General features: G+C 38.3%; 1 pseudogene; it reads right to left on the bottom strand.

The window, feature by feature from the left end:
* Positions 1–7,488: 7,488 nt before the first annotated feature.
* Positions 7,489–13,807, bottom strand: LOC145164488 (uncharacterized; annotated as a pseudogene).
* Positions 13,808–14,761: the final 954 nt, after the last annotated feature.

The following is a 14,761-nucleotide window of genomic DNA, read 5'->3' as shown; positions in this document are numbered from 1 at the left end:
GGATAGGTGCTCCTCACGGTGAGCTACTCGGTCTAATAAAACCCTTCCCCAGCAGCTCCTGGAGTTGTGAGGATAACTCCTGCATCTCTGGCGTCGCAAGGCGATAAGGTGCCTTGGCAATAGGCGTCGCACCCGGAAACAAATCAATCCGGAACTCCACCTTCCTCTCGGGAGTCACACCCGACAACTCCTCGGGGAAAACATCCGGGAACTCGCACACTATCAGAACCTCGGGGATAGAACTCATCCTCTCCGTAGCAACCCGCGTATCCATCACGTACGCCAAAAAGCCCATACAACCCTGCTATAGACTCTGTCTCGCTCTGGCAGCAGATTAGAAAGCTGATCTAGATCTGGTACCCTCCCCATACACCATAAGCACTCCCCCACTAGGGTCTCGTATGGTCACCATCTGATGCTCACATTCGATCATAGCTCCAAAACGACTCAACCAGTCCACGCCCACTATGACACAGACATCACCCATCGCAATCGGTACCAGGTCTATCATAAACTCAACACCAAAAATATCTAGTACACATCCTCGGAATACATCAGTAGCGAAAATCGCATGCTCGTCGGCTATAGAAACCCTCATAGGTCGACTCAACGTCTCACGTCGGATACTGATGTGATGACTAAAAGCAGCTAATGACACGAAGGATCGACTCGCACCCGAGCCAAATAATACCAAAGCATGTACAAAACTCACAAGAAAAGTACCTATATATAGCACAGAATAAGCACAAAAAATCTCAAAATAATATAAATAAGGAAATATGTACCAGCCACGACATCAGGTGCTGCGCGGACCTCCTCCGCTGTCAGCTGAAAAGCTCTCCCACGAGCCCTCGGATCCTCGGCCTTCACCGGCTGACTATCAGTAGCACGCAAAGCAGTAGGAGTGGAACCTTGGGTTGATCCCTGAATGAGCTGAGGGCACTCGGCCTTCTGATGGCCGTTCTGGTTGCAGTGAAAGCAGACTGCAAACCCCTTAGGGCAATCCTTCGCCATGTTCCCCTCCTTGCCACATTTGTGCATATCCCTGCCCGACATGATCCCTCGAGACTGTAACGCCCGTAGATCCGGGCTAGTCAATTTAGAGATAATAGGGGTCGAAAACGACTTTTCTACAAACGATTATTGAGAATAAATAATCTTAACCAAGTTGTAGAATACGTCTCAAGGTTTCCGTACATATAAAGACCGCCGAAATCCGAGTTATAACGAAGAAGTTATGACCCGTCGAAGTTTTACGGCAGAACCGGCACGGCACCGGGAGACGTAAATAGTGAATTTACGATAGAGCGACTTTTAGCCTTAGCGATCTAAACGAAAGTTGTAGAAAACGTTAAACCGAGAACATACAAAAAAGTACGCCCAAATCTGACTTCGTATGAGGAAGTTATGAATTTTCTAAGATTTGGCATAGCAGTGCACGACCCGAAAGTCGAATTTTAGATCGAGCGGTTTTTGGCCTACGCGACCTAAAGGAGAATTGAAGATCTCATTAATAGAAACTCAACGGTAAAAAGACAGACGAAAACGGAGTCCGTATGTAGAAATTATGAATTTTACGCGGACATTTAACAGTATAATCTCCTCGTACTGTTAAATTTAAGATCAGTCGAGAACTAAACGACAGAGTCAAAATGAAAGTCATAGATCTTATTTTTACCTACGCGTGGATATAAAGAACGTCAAAAACGGAGGTCGTATGTGAAAGTTACGGATTTTAGAAGTCGGAAGTGTGCTGTGCGAAAATGGGTGATGTGGCACAATCTTGGCCATTGCTTTCTCCCCAAGTCTTGCTACTAGATGGTGACATGTGGCACCAAGTTCAGCCATTTTCACCCTATAAATAGAACCTCTCCCACCCTCATTTTCTTCACACCTTTCCCATTCTTTCTTCTCTTTACTCTCTCTCTAGAACCTCTCTCTAGCCCCGAAACCCCCCGAAAAGCCTAGGGAACCTCCCTAGCACGAGGCGGAAGCCCCGAAGTGCTCGACGGCTCCGAGAAGAAGAGCTTTTTGGCTCGGAAACGCTGCTCCAAGCAAAGCCCGGTTTTCTATAAAACCCGCTGTAAGTGAGCTACGCCTACGCTATTTTTAATATATCGTTTATTTAATTATAGTAGCGTTATTAGGAACTTATAATAAGTACTTGGGCTATTATTATGGGTTATATAAGTATTGTTTAACGCTTATATAATAGTAATAATAGCTAGACTATTAATTAGTCTCGGCGAATAATAGACTAAACTCTAGTGGTAATAATACTAGGTTTCGTCGAAGGAAATTATTTTTAAGAAGCGAAGCACTGTCTGAGTTCGGATTCACCACCTTTTCAGGTGAGTGCATAGTTACTTTCATCTTACACATAGATATGAAGTATTTTAAATAAATTACGTGCTATGTGTGCATATTATCTATATACTTGCTATCTATGCTGGATGAACGACTTTATACATGTTTTAAATGATTTAAACTGTATATATATATATATATATATATATATATATATATATATATATATATACGACAATATTTTGGGTAAAACATGGGTAGATGTAATAGATGGAATATGAGTTGGATTATGAGTTGAGAGGTGTTATAGACCACGAGGTAAGTGTGAGAGGTGGACGATGTGAGATGCCTTGTTCCCAAATGATGGCCCCGTCATCTAGCAGAGTATAGATGACAACCACAGACTATTCTAGACAGTCCAGTGGAACACTAGCAGGCTCGCAACCTGTAGGTGTTGTGAACGATGTGTTCACCGGTGTACTCTAAAAACCCATTGACATGTATTGCGAGTGGACTCTCGAAAACGATACTATCAATAAACGAGATAACCCTAACAGCTGTGCTCGAAGGACAATACTGGCAGCTGCGCCTCATATAGAATATCACAATTATGGCAGTTGCGCCTAAGTGATAGAACTGGCAGTTGTGCTTGACCGCTGTGTCATTGACAACGATGGACTTCGTACCTATTCCTTAGGATAATCCTTAGGAATGAATGAATGAGAAATAACTGATTCTTAGGGTAGACCCTTAAGAGTAAAGAAGATAATGGGGATGGGTAATTGGGTTAACTGTTTGATGATTAAACATAATAATTATATTATTGTGGGTTGAAAACCCTATGTACTCACCAGGTTTCCCAACCTGACCCACTCAGTTTATTTATATCACAGGTGTTGATATGAAGTCACATTACACTGAGAGATTAAGGAGATATAGATCACTAGTGATAATGAATGTAAGTTCTGTTTATGTTTATGTTTCTGTATTGACGATGACATCCCAAATGTTTTAAAATTAATAAAAATAATTTTCTTCGGAAATGATTTGATAACGTGTTTATCATGTTTTACTGGGAACAAATTCCACAACATTTTTATTAAAAGAAGTACTCTGATTTTTATAAAGCATAAACAAAATCGGTCTTTTTTGGCCGTGAAAATGGGGATGTCACAGTGACTCTTGCCGCAGTTGCCACAAGTGCGGCCCTTCTATCCCCCAACTCTCGCATCAGCGGGCTTTGCCCGCTTCGTCGCCGGCTACGACTGTATCGGTCTCTGGTCCCTCCCCTGGGACTCTCCCTCCTCTCTGGCCTGTAACTCTAGCTCAATCTCTCTCCGTCGGGCATTGGTCTGCAACTCGGCCAATGTCCGGTAAGACGAGTTCGCCACGAACTCCTATATATCCCTCCTTGGTATGCTCAGAAAACGACTCACACGTACCTGCTCAGTAGACACGTGCTCATGGCAAAACAACGCCCTCTCATGGAACATCCTCGAGATCTCAGTCACAGTTTCTGTCTTCTACTTGAGAGACAGAAACTCCTGGGCCAACCGTTCCCTCTCCACCTGGAGAACATACTCGTCTCGAAACAACTGTGTGAACCTCTCCCATGTCACTGCAGTATGGTCTGCAGGAGTAAAACTGGCTGTCACAAACTTCCACCAGTCCTTCGCTCCCAAGCGAAGCTAGTTCAGTGCAAACCGAACTCTCAAGTGCTCGGGGTATGAACACGTGTAAAAACACTCCTCGATATCGTAGATCCATCTCATAGCAGCAATTGGATCCTGTGTCCCATCAAACTCTGGTGTCTTCGTGTTGCTGAACTCCCGGAACAACAAGTCACCTCCCTGTGGCCTGGCAAGGGCTATGGTTGCGGTGGCTGCAGCAGCAGTAGCCTCAGTAACAGCAGCATATCGCTCATCAAATGTCTCAATCAATGTGGTCTTGATAGACCCAAACATCTCCGGTATCGCCTCTCAGATAGCTGCAGCCACCTCCTCATGAATGATCCAGCGGATCTCCTCGTCACTGGCACTACCGCCCTCGGGGTTGTGGCGCGTACCCACCATGATGTCTCTGAAACACAACACAAAAATCATCAGAGACTCGCTCTAGCATACTCACACTCGATTTCCCGCCCCTACATGCTCCTTAGTACCCTAAGGATTCTTACTTGGTTTGCATACAGATCTGGTGTTGTTAGTAGTACGGGCCCAATACTACCTTCCACACCAACCTGTAGTCACCCCAAGTCCTCCTCCTATGATCCAAATTCACATATACTCTATCTCTCACGAATAACATACTAATCTCTCAGTAGAATCCTCATATACTTATCTAGATATCTCTCCTATATTATCCCTTGACTCAGAGCTATTTCTAAGTGATTCCTGCTAGATACTCCTACTCAGCACATACTCAAGGCAACAACAAATAGAAACAACTCATAGGCTAAGGCATCACAAATCAGGCAACTCTAGCCCTAAATATGAAATACCTAGGCTATCCTATAGCATGCATCCCTAACATCTCATAATTATCTCATAACACAATTACGTAAGGGTATTTTGGGAAATCACCGTTCGGGCTCTGGCTGATTGTACACACTGCTCCAACTCGTTTTTCTATTAAAACTCTTACTCTTGTTTAGAAAAATCATTTCTTTTGAAAACTTTTCTCAAATCCTCAGTTTGAGTCCAGACACACCCGAAGGTATATCCGAATCACTCAAACCAAGGCTCTGATACCAACTTGTAACACCGTAAATTTTCAAACAAATTTTTCATTTTTAAAAATCATATAATTCTCATAAACATAGTTAACAAATCTCCCAAATGTCAATTTATCAAAAACACATGTTTATAAATTGTTTAAGCACAATCCAGGATCCTCAAAACATACCTCCGCCTCGTGTGTACAATCAAGTCGGTGCCTTCCCGTGATCCTGAGAAGTACCTGAAACATATAGCACATAACACGGTAGCACAAAGCTTAGTGAGTTCCCCAAAATACCACACACATCTCATTAGCCTCTCATGGCCATACTCAAATAAGACCCTCCGGTCAATGTGTCTCAATGGAACCCTCCGGTCCCACAACTTGGGTGGACGCTCCGGTCCTAACTCAGTAAGCTCATAATAATACACAACATAAATCACAAAGACATAATGCAGGATATCACAATACTCAATATAAGCACATAAGACCCTCCGAGCACACAAATATTAACACTCTAGGTAAGTATAGTGAGAAGACTCACCTCGTAAGCAAGCAAATAAACCTCGTACACGAATCACCGATCTAGCCTCCGCCTAACACATATGACAATTATCTCTAATTAACACTCCATTCACAACTCTAAATAACCAAAGGCTACTCTCTCTTTCTCTCTCTCTCTCTCTCTCTCTCCCTAACTCTTGGAATGGGTAAAAGGTCATTCTACCCCTCCATGGTCTCCGTACACCCTGTCTTGACCAAACCCTAAAGTCAACTGAAGTCAACAGTTGAGTCAACAGTCTATGTTGACCCGACTCGTCGAGTGCATCTATGTGACTCGTTGAGTCCCCTCGTTCCTTCAGAAAAGTCGCTAAAACCCAACTTAACTCGTCGAGTTACTCATGTTTAGACTCATCGGGGAAAACCCTAGCCGGCTCGTCGAGATGGCTCATCAACTCGGCGAGTCCCTTAAGTCCCATTTCTTATTCAACCATTTTAAGGGAGATCTACAACCCCAAACTCTAGATCTAGCCTCCCAAGGCTGAAATACCATGCAAAGTTACAATCTTTACGTCCATGCATGGCACTTAGGGCTTCAAATGCCAAAACAAACTCCATTTAGGGTCTTAAGCATAAAATCTACTCTATAGCTAGATAAAGCTGGGACCTTTGGACTTTAGGGACCTCAAAAGGTCCAGATCTGAAGTCTCAAACTCTTGGTGAGTTCAATACACTCACAGCCTCAAGGAAAGATTGAATAAGCCCTAAAACTCCATAAATGAGATCTAACCAAACAAATGAGCAAGGTGGAGACTTTTTACCTTCAACAGAAGCTCTAAACGAATTAACACTAGATCCAATAGTCTCTTCTCGATCCTTGCTTTGATACTCCACTTTTCTCTTCAAAAAGTGCACTAAATTGCCCAAAGATTAGCTTTCTTTCTCTTTTAGCTCACTAAAGACGATTAGGGTTTCACACTGGGGAGTAAGGTAGTTGGTGAGGCGGAAATGAGGGCTTAAGGTCCTTTAAATAGGACCCAACCCTGGAGAATTAGGGCTTCCTCTCACAGCGCCAACTCGTCGAGTTGGTCTCTCCGACTCGTCGAGTTGGTCATAAACCCATGTGGTCAATCTGCCTCTACTCGACGAGTTGGGGTATCCAACTCGTCGAGTTGCTCAAACAACTCAAAAATAAATGCATATATATTATACATGGGATTGGTGATTTTGTCATCTTTATCAAAAGACGAGATTCACATTCATCATCTGGCCTTAGGTCAAATGATTCCAACACTGCATCATTTTAGAGTTAGGCGATGTGTTTCTTGTTAATGTGCCCAAGATGACAATGCCACATGCATGCCTTATCTAAACCATTAGACGAATCAATGTGAAATACACTATTGCCTAAGCTATCAACACAAGTCACAGTTTCATACACTCCATCACAAGGTAAAGCTTCAAATTTAAAAACACCATTTTTATAAACTAAAATTAAACCATTCATATCATTAAAGGAGTAACCAAAACCTTGTCTGAACAATGCATGACATGAAATAATGTTTCGAGTCATTTTTGATGAGTAGCAACAATTAATCAAATCTAAACTAACATAACTACTAAGAAAAAGATGATAAGTCTCAATCTTGGTCACATGAGAAGATCGCCTATTTCCCATGATCAGATTCATCCTTCCATGCTCTACTTCCTCACTTTCTCTTAGTCCCTGCAAATCATAAAAATGTGAAAACCACATCCTATATCAAGGACCCAAGAACGAGTAATTAGTGAGATATTAGATTTAATACTGTACATACATGTTGACGTTGGCTTCACCTTGCCATCCTTGATGTCTTGCAGGTACTTGGGGTAGCTCCTCTTCTAATGACACAGGTAATTGCAATAGTAGCAAGCGGCCTCTTTCGGGTTACTAACAATTGGAACATCGGAATTGGGCCTTGCCTATGGTCCATTGCTAGATGACCCAACTTGGGCCTTGCCCTTCCAGTTAGTCTTGGGAGGATCTTTCCTTTTCTTCCCTTCGCCTTGCCTAAGGACGAGAACAGGAGAACTAGGTGAAGGGACCAGATTCTTTCCCTTCATTCCTGACTCAACATTCTATATCAAGTTATGGAGTTAGGCCAATGTGGTTTCTGTGTTGTTCAAAATGATACGTCAAAATGAACTGATCATAACAACTTGGCAAAGAGTTCAAGACCATGTCAATGGCCAACTCCTCATCGAATTTAACATTGAGCCTAATAAGGCGTTCCATGTACCTTTGCATTCTTTTCACGTGGTTGCATACAAAATCTCCCTCTTTCATCTTGCAAGCCATGAGGGCTTTGACCACTTCATATTTCTCTTGACGATCTCTCTTGTGGTACTTTTCCACAAGGTCATTGTTCATCTCATAGGGCCAATAATCCTCATAGAACCTGTGCATCTCAGGGACCATGGTGTCGACCATGATGCAAGCAAATTTTGTTGCGTCATCGTAGTGTTTCTTATAAGAGGCTAGTTGTTCTGGAGTAGCAGTTGCTTCATCGATTTCAACGAGTTCCTTTTCAATGACATATTCTTTACCCTCAAATCGAAGAGCCATCTTAATATTGTGCATCCAATCGTTATAGTTGGTGCCATCAAATGTCACCTTGGATACGATTGAGAGTTGGGAGAAACCCGAATTGTGGGTAGACGATGATGGAGCAAAAGCATCACTAGGAGTAGACATCTACAAAAAAGAAAAGTAGTTGTAGTTAGATGATAAAATAATCCTAAATATTTAACCCATAATAAATATTGAGGCTAGGACGCAACTATGCAATTGACAATCTAGAAGAAGGATGTCTTAAACTAATTGTAAATTTTATAAAGGTAAGTAAAAGCAATTTACCAATTTTAATCAAAATGAAAATCCTAGATATTTTGAGATTCACTGAATCTATCAATGGCATGTTTAATCTCAGATTATGCTCTTTCTATTTGTGAATGGGATAATGAGGCTCACAAACAAGATGTGAATAACCATGCAAATATGCTTGGCAATCTCAATGTCATTTATCATTTCTACTTAATGTTTTGGTTAACCACACACGATCCATCAATAATGATAATTCTTGAGATGCTCATTAGTATTCTTTATAGTCCATATTAGTGAGCTAGTTAACCACACACACTCCACTAACAACATATAAAGCATAATGTGCAACTTCATGGATTAGCATACAAATTCACATTTTTCATAAAGTAACTAAGAGTGGGATTTTTTAAAACAGTTTAGTTACTTTATATCATTATACTTATTAATGAGGTTATGTCCTATCAAACCCGTTCGGCTAACGACCCTCCACCATACAGGAGAGCGGTGGGTGAGAGTGGACACCCATTCAACAGTCATTTTATCGGCCGCTTCCTTATACCCTCTTTATAGCATGGCTTCGTGAATGAGGCCTGCTATTGATTTGACTGACTTTTCTTATACATATACTATATTAACATTTAATTATATATATATATATATATATATATATATATATATATATATATATATATATATATATATATATAAGGTGTATTCTAAAATCATTACTAAAATTCTAGATTACATTAAAAATTTCGAAATTATAAAAAATTAATTTAATTTAAAATTAAACAATAAGCATTAAACAATTTATTTACCATTAAACAATGAATCAAATAAATTTTAATCATAATCCAATACCCTCTAATTTTGAAATTAGGGTTTGGGTTTATACCAAATAGTAATTATCCAATTTTAAGGCATTTAAAACTAATAATTATCGAATAAGGAAACCCTAAAGAACCCTACAAATTTCGAAAATCAAGGAGGAGGGTTAGGGTTTCAATAACCCTTTCCCAATTCGAAAATCCACCAAAAGGGTTTTGATCTAATTCAACTTTGTGCAAAATCGCAGACAAAAATGGCTCTAATACCACTGATGGGTTTTTCATGTTTCAAAAACATATTTTTAGCGGAAAAACATTGACCCTAAGTTTGCATAGACCCTAAGGATCTATGTTCTCTCTATGATTTGCAAACAACAATTTGAATTCAAGAACCCCAAAGTACATTGTTATTTTTCGAAATTAACAAAGGTTTAAGTAAAACATACTGTTGATTGTACTGGTAGATAATCAACCAAAATAACCTTCTTGTAGTTTCTTGGAAGCTAGCAACCAGAAATCTAATGCCTCTGATGGTTCACACCCAAACCTAGTAACTAGAAGGCTTAAAGAGAGAAGGGAGAGGGGAGGTTGGGTTTTTGGCCTTAGCTTGATAGAGGGGATGGCCGAAACTATGCTCCAAGGAGGGGCTTTTTATAAGTGATCAATGGGGCTATGTATAAGGCAGTTTCCTAAGATAAGGCACTTAGGGAGGTACTAGAATTCCCAATGTTCAACTTTTAAACATTGTCACCTTTAGTCCTTCCACTCTTAATTATTCCAATTAATCCCAAAATTAATTCCAGTTAATTTCTGATTAACTTATAATTAAACAATATAGTTTCTATTTAATATATTTTTCTCAAAACATAATTATAAATTATTTATTTTGATTTCTAATTAATTAATTAATCATATAATAAATTAATAAATCAGTTTCTCTCTCTCTAAAAGTCATCATATTCAATTAGTAGGTTTGAGGGCAACCCAAAAGGATTTTACTAATAATTCAAGTTTATAATAATTTAGTTAATGGCTTAGACACATAATCCAACACTTACCATGTACCTTCTATGAAGAAGAATTTGCTCTATGTATCACAGTTAACTTCAACATGACAGTTTGTGTTGTTTAGTCCAAATGATGTCAAGATCTATAAGAAATTTGAGACTCCATCAACAGAAATCCTACAGGGACATCGGAGTGATTCCAATTATGTTTTTTATGTGGAGTCGGGGTATCTAGAAAAGACTAAGAAGAACTAGAATGTAGACTTATGGCATATGCATTTAAGCTATGTGAGTTATGAAAAGCTTGATTTAATGATGAAGAAGAAAATGGATAATGGTTTACCACAATTAGAATTGAGAAAAGATAGTGTATGTGTTGGTTGCCAATTCAGCCAGGCTCATCAACAACCATATAAAAGATCAAGTTATCAATCAAAAGCTCCTTAGGAATTGGTGCACTCCGATGTGTTCGGACCAGTCAAGCAAACATCAGTTAAACGTATGAAGTATATGGTGACTTTTATAGACCTTTTTCAAGTTCAAAGAATTTAAAGATTAAGTTGAAAGAATGACCAAAAAGGGTATATGTTGCCTTCGATCAGATAATGGTGGGGAATACCTTGGAATTGAGTTTATTAATTACCTAAAGGCAAATAAGATTGGAAGGCAATTGACTTGTCCAAACACCCCACAACAGAATGGGGTGTCTAAAAGGAAGAATCGCCATCTTGTTGAGGTATGTGGAAGCATGATACATGACAAAAATATCCCTAAGCGTTTTTTGGCTGAAGCTACGAGAACGGTTGCTTATATTATCAATAGAATTCCTCAGCAAGAGATGCAATATGTGTCACCATTCGAAAGAGTGATGAATATCAATCCAAATGTCAGTCATCTCCGAGTTTTTGGATGTGTGTGTTATGTGCTTATACCAGGGTATCTGAGACACAAGATGAAAAATAAAGCTATCTGATGCATATTTGTATGGTACGGTGAGGAGAGAAAGGGATGACGGTTCTATTGTGATCCAGTCACTGGAAAATATTATGTGTCAAAAAATGTCATCTTTGATGAAACGTCATCATTGTGGTCAACAAACCATGAGATCCTACCGTATTCTGAACAACTGAAGGAGGAGTTAGAGTCATCTAAAGTTAGCCTCAATCTTGATGGAGGAGAGATTATAGTTGAAGAAAATGAAGTTGAAGTACAAAACCAGTAGCCATGGCAAACCGGTGTGTTTAATCAAACAAATGTCAACAATGAGAACGTTGAAGAAACAACCACTAGAAAATCAACTAGACTTAGAAGACCGAATCCTACATATGCTAATGCTGCAATAGTTAAAAAGAGATGTGATTGAACCAAATTCGTTTGATCAAGCTCACACAAAACAAGAGTGGGTCAAATCGATTGAGGAACAAGTGGCAACCCTAATGAGAAACCAAACGTAGGAATTGGTCCCAAGGCCCAGTGATGTAAAACCTCTATGATTTAACCATTCTATACATGTGTTTTTTTTTTGTTAATCTACCTAGAATGACTTAATTGGTTAAGCCAAAAAAGTGGCTTAATGGGTTCATACTTTATTTATCTATTTGGTCTTCCTTCTTTTTCCTCACAACTCCTCTCACGTTAAAATTGATGAACATTGTTGTACTTGTTGCATCGGAATGTAAGGGTAAATTGGTCATTTAGTCTCATTCAAGTGATCTATGAAAAGAAAAATACCTTGTGCATATAGCACTTTAACCAAACAGAAATCATACAGGACTTAATATTTTGAGTGTTTATTGTTTAAATTTTAGGGTTAAGTACCTGCGATCCACCATAGGTTCCATATCTACTAGAATAAGAATATCCACTTTCATACTTGGAAATTTCAGGTGCTACAATATATCGAAAAACCTGAGCAGAATCCGAATTTTCCCATTCTCTATCAAAAACGTTTTCCCTCAATATTGATGCCACGTGTCAAAATGCATTCAACACACAGACATAACTCCCACAAATCTTATAGAAGAAAAATTAACAAAAAGGGTCAACACTCATTATGGTATGCTTCATCTCTATCTAATTCTCTATATATAAATATTTTATACTTTACTCTTGCTACCAATATAGGCAATGTGGTTTAACTTTTTACTCATAATAGTAACCTACTTACATTTCTTTAGTAATAATAGAAATTGTACTTACATTTCTTTATCTTCAATAGCAATGTACTTACATTTTCCTACAAATATGGACATTGTACTCTGTTTGTTACATATTGCTATTATTGGTAATGAAATGTAAAGTACATTGCTTGTGTATAGATAATGGAAGAATGTTGCTATTGTGAGTTAAATATTGCTATTATGAGTAAAACATGCAAGTGTATCTCTATTATGGTTATTTAAACGTAAGTTTATTGCTATTATGGATAAAATATAATGTGCTATTTCGTGCAATTTGCCGATATTTTAATTAAATATAGAAATATTTACCTGCACCATTTCATCATGATAATGTTTGGCCACTTTTGGAAGGTTTTCTTTTGAAAGTATTTGAATATCAGCATGAGTGATTCTACTAATATCAGAAATTATGGAGCCTTCTTTCCCAGTTATGGAGGCAACATGAGAAGAGGGAACAAGTAATTGAGTGGTATATGAAATAAAACCTGAATAAAAGTCACTTTTATCCCTACAATTACTCCTCATTTGTAGACATATTGCTGCTTCAATAGTTGCAGAATATATGTGATCAGAGATCTGTACATAAAAGAATCATCATGAGAAAAAGATGAGAGGGATTTATAAAACATTTCTTATGGATGAAGATAAAAAAAAGGTTTATGAAGAAATGTAAGCTTCACCAGAAGTGATGCTATTTAAAATAATGCTTTTCTAACAACAGAAGCTTCACCAGATATCTGAATCAAATCACAACAAATGAGTCAATGAAACATAATCTTAAACTGTTAAACATGACATAAGAAGAAATGTAAGCTTACTTGTATGAGTTCATCATTGCTTAATGCACAAGTAGGCAAATGATTATCCTTCATAATACGAATCTGAGCACTGGTTTCTGTCCTTATAGTTTGAACTACTTGTCCACCTTTTCCAATAACACATCCGATTTGATCAGATGAGACAAGGAGACGAGCTGTAACTTGTGGTGCCATGTCAGCAACCTCATTGGGCCCCACTTCATCAGCTACTACTATGTCATGCACTTTACAAAAGGGCATCTTGTGATGGACAAACTCGTTGATCAGTTTCTATTCCATCAAAGTCGTTTGTTTCATCATTTGTGCTATAGATAGTAATAACACGTTCTCGACATCCAAACACTTTATCAATAAAATCAATTGTCGAATTAGTTTCGGATTCTAATTTTATGAGAATCTTACAACATCCTCCTATTATGCTCATAAGTTTCTCAACAGGGCATAAGTATCGGAATACAGTATAATCTGAATTTATTAAGTTCTTTCCACTTTCATCACCAATGTTTCCTCTTTTGGTTCTTCCATTATCGTTATGGTCAGAGTGACAATTGGAACGCTTTCCATGACTGTTTCTTGATCCCTCCATATGACGCAAAAAAGGGTTTCTTTTTCTAATGGAATGTATCGGTTTTTAATTTGGAAACTGTGAGAAAATCAGCACATGAAAATGAAGGCACGATTCCATTTCAAAACTAAATCAATTTACTGTAAGAAAATCAATACCAAATTTTATGTGTATATTTGATGGCGTATGCATGCGTTTCAGGAAACAGAATGAATGACCATATTACTACAATCCGAGAAGACGCTTCGATTTCGATCAATAAAAGTGAATTCGTAATGTAACCAAATTCGAGTAGTAACATTACAAAAACTAAACCGATACAAGTAACAACAATGTCGAAAACCTATTAAGCATATAATTATGGATCTGGATTGCATGTCGTGATCAATCGTAAAAGAGAAAGAACAGATTTGACGAAAGTTATTATGAAAATTCAAATACCTTGGCTTCTTCTTCGTTTATGGGAGACAGGGCCAAGGACCGCTTGCGATTTTGGAAAATGTAATCATAAAGGATCTTTTATTTACGCTCAAAAGAAAATAAAACTAGAGAAAAAAATGAACGATTTTCTTATCATTTCTCTTACTTTTTCTGATCGAGGAAGATTAGTATAAATTATCTTTATTTTCATTTCTGTACCTTCCAACACTGTCTTTTTTTTCTTTTCTTTTTGTTTGTTTCCCTCCTTAAATGAAACTTTGGAGCAATACATTAGATTTTTGCACAAGCGTCGTCAATTGAAGCACTACACTAGTGGAAATGAGCAAAAACAATGTTTTAAAAATGAGTTTTTTAATTGAATTGGTATGATGATTCGGTTTTTGGTTCGTTAGGTTCAACCGCCGGTTTAACCCACTTTGTATAATTTTGATATATTTTTCAATTTCCTACGTACATATATATAAAAAACCAAGAATTTTCTTACGTCTGCCGGTGGACGCGTCTGCCTTCAAGTTGTGTAAATTCAGACTAATC

The sequence above is a fragment of the Lactuca virosa genome, chromosome 3, assembly GCF_052849685.1.
Source record: "Lactuca virosa cultivar CGN04683 chromosome 3, Lactuca_virosa_CGN04683_v6, whole genome shotgun sequence".
NCBI classification, from domain to species: Eukaryota; Viridiplantae; Streptophyta; class Magnoliopsida; order Asterales; family Asteraceae; genus Lactuca; species Lactuca virosa.
The sequence above is the reverse complement of the archived record's forward strand: the minus strand, read 5'-3'. Positions and strand labels throughout refer to the sequence as shown.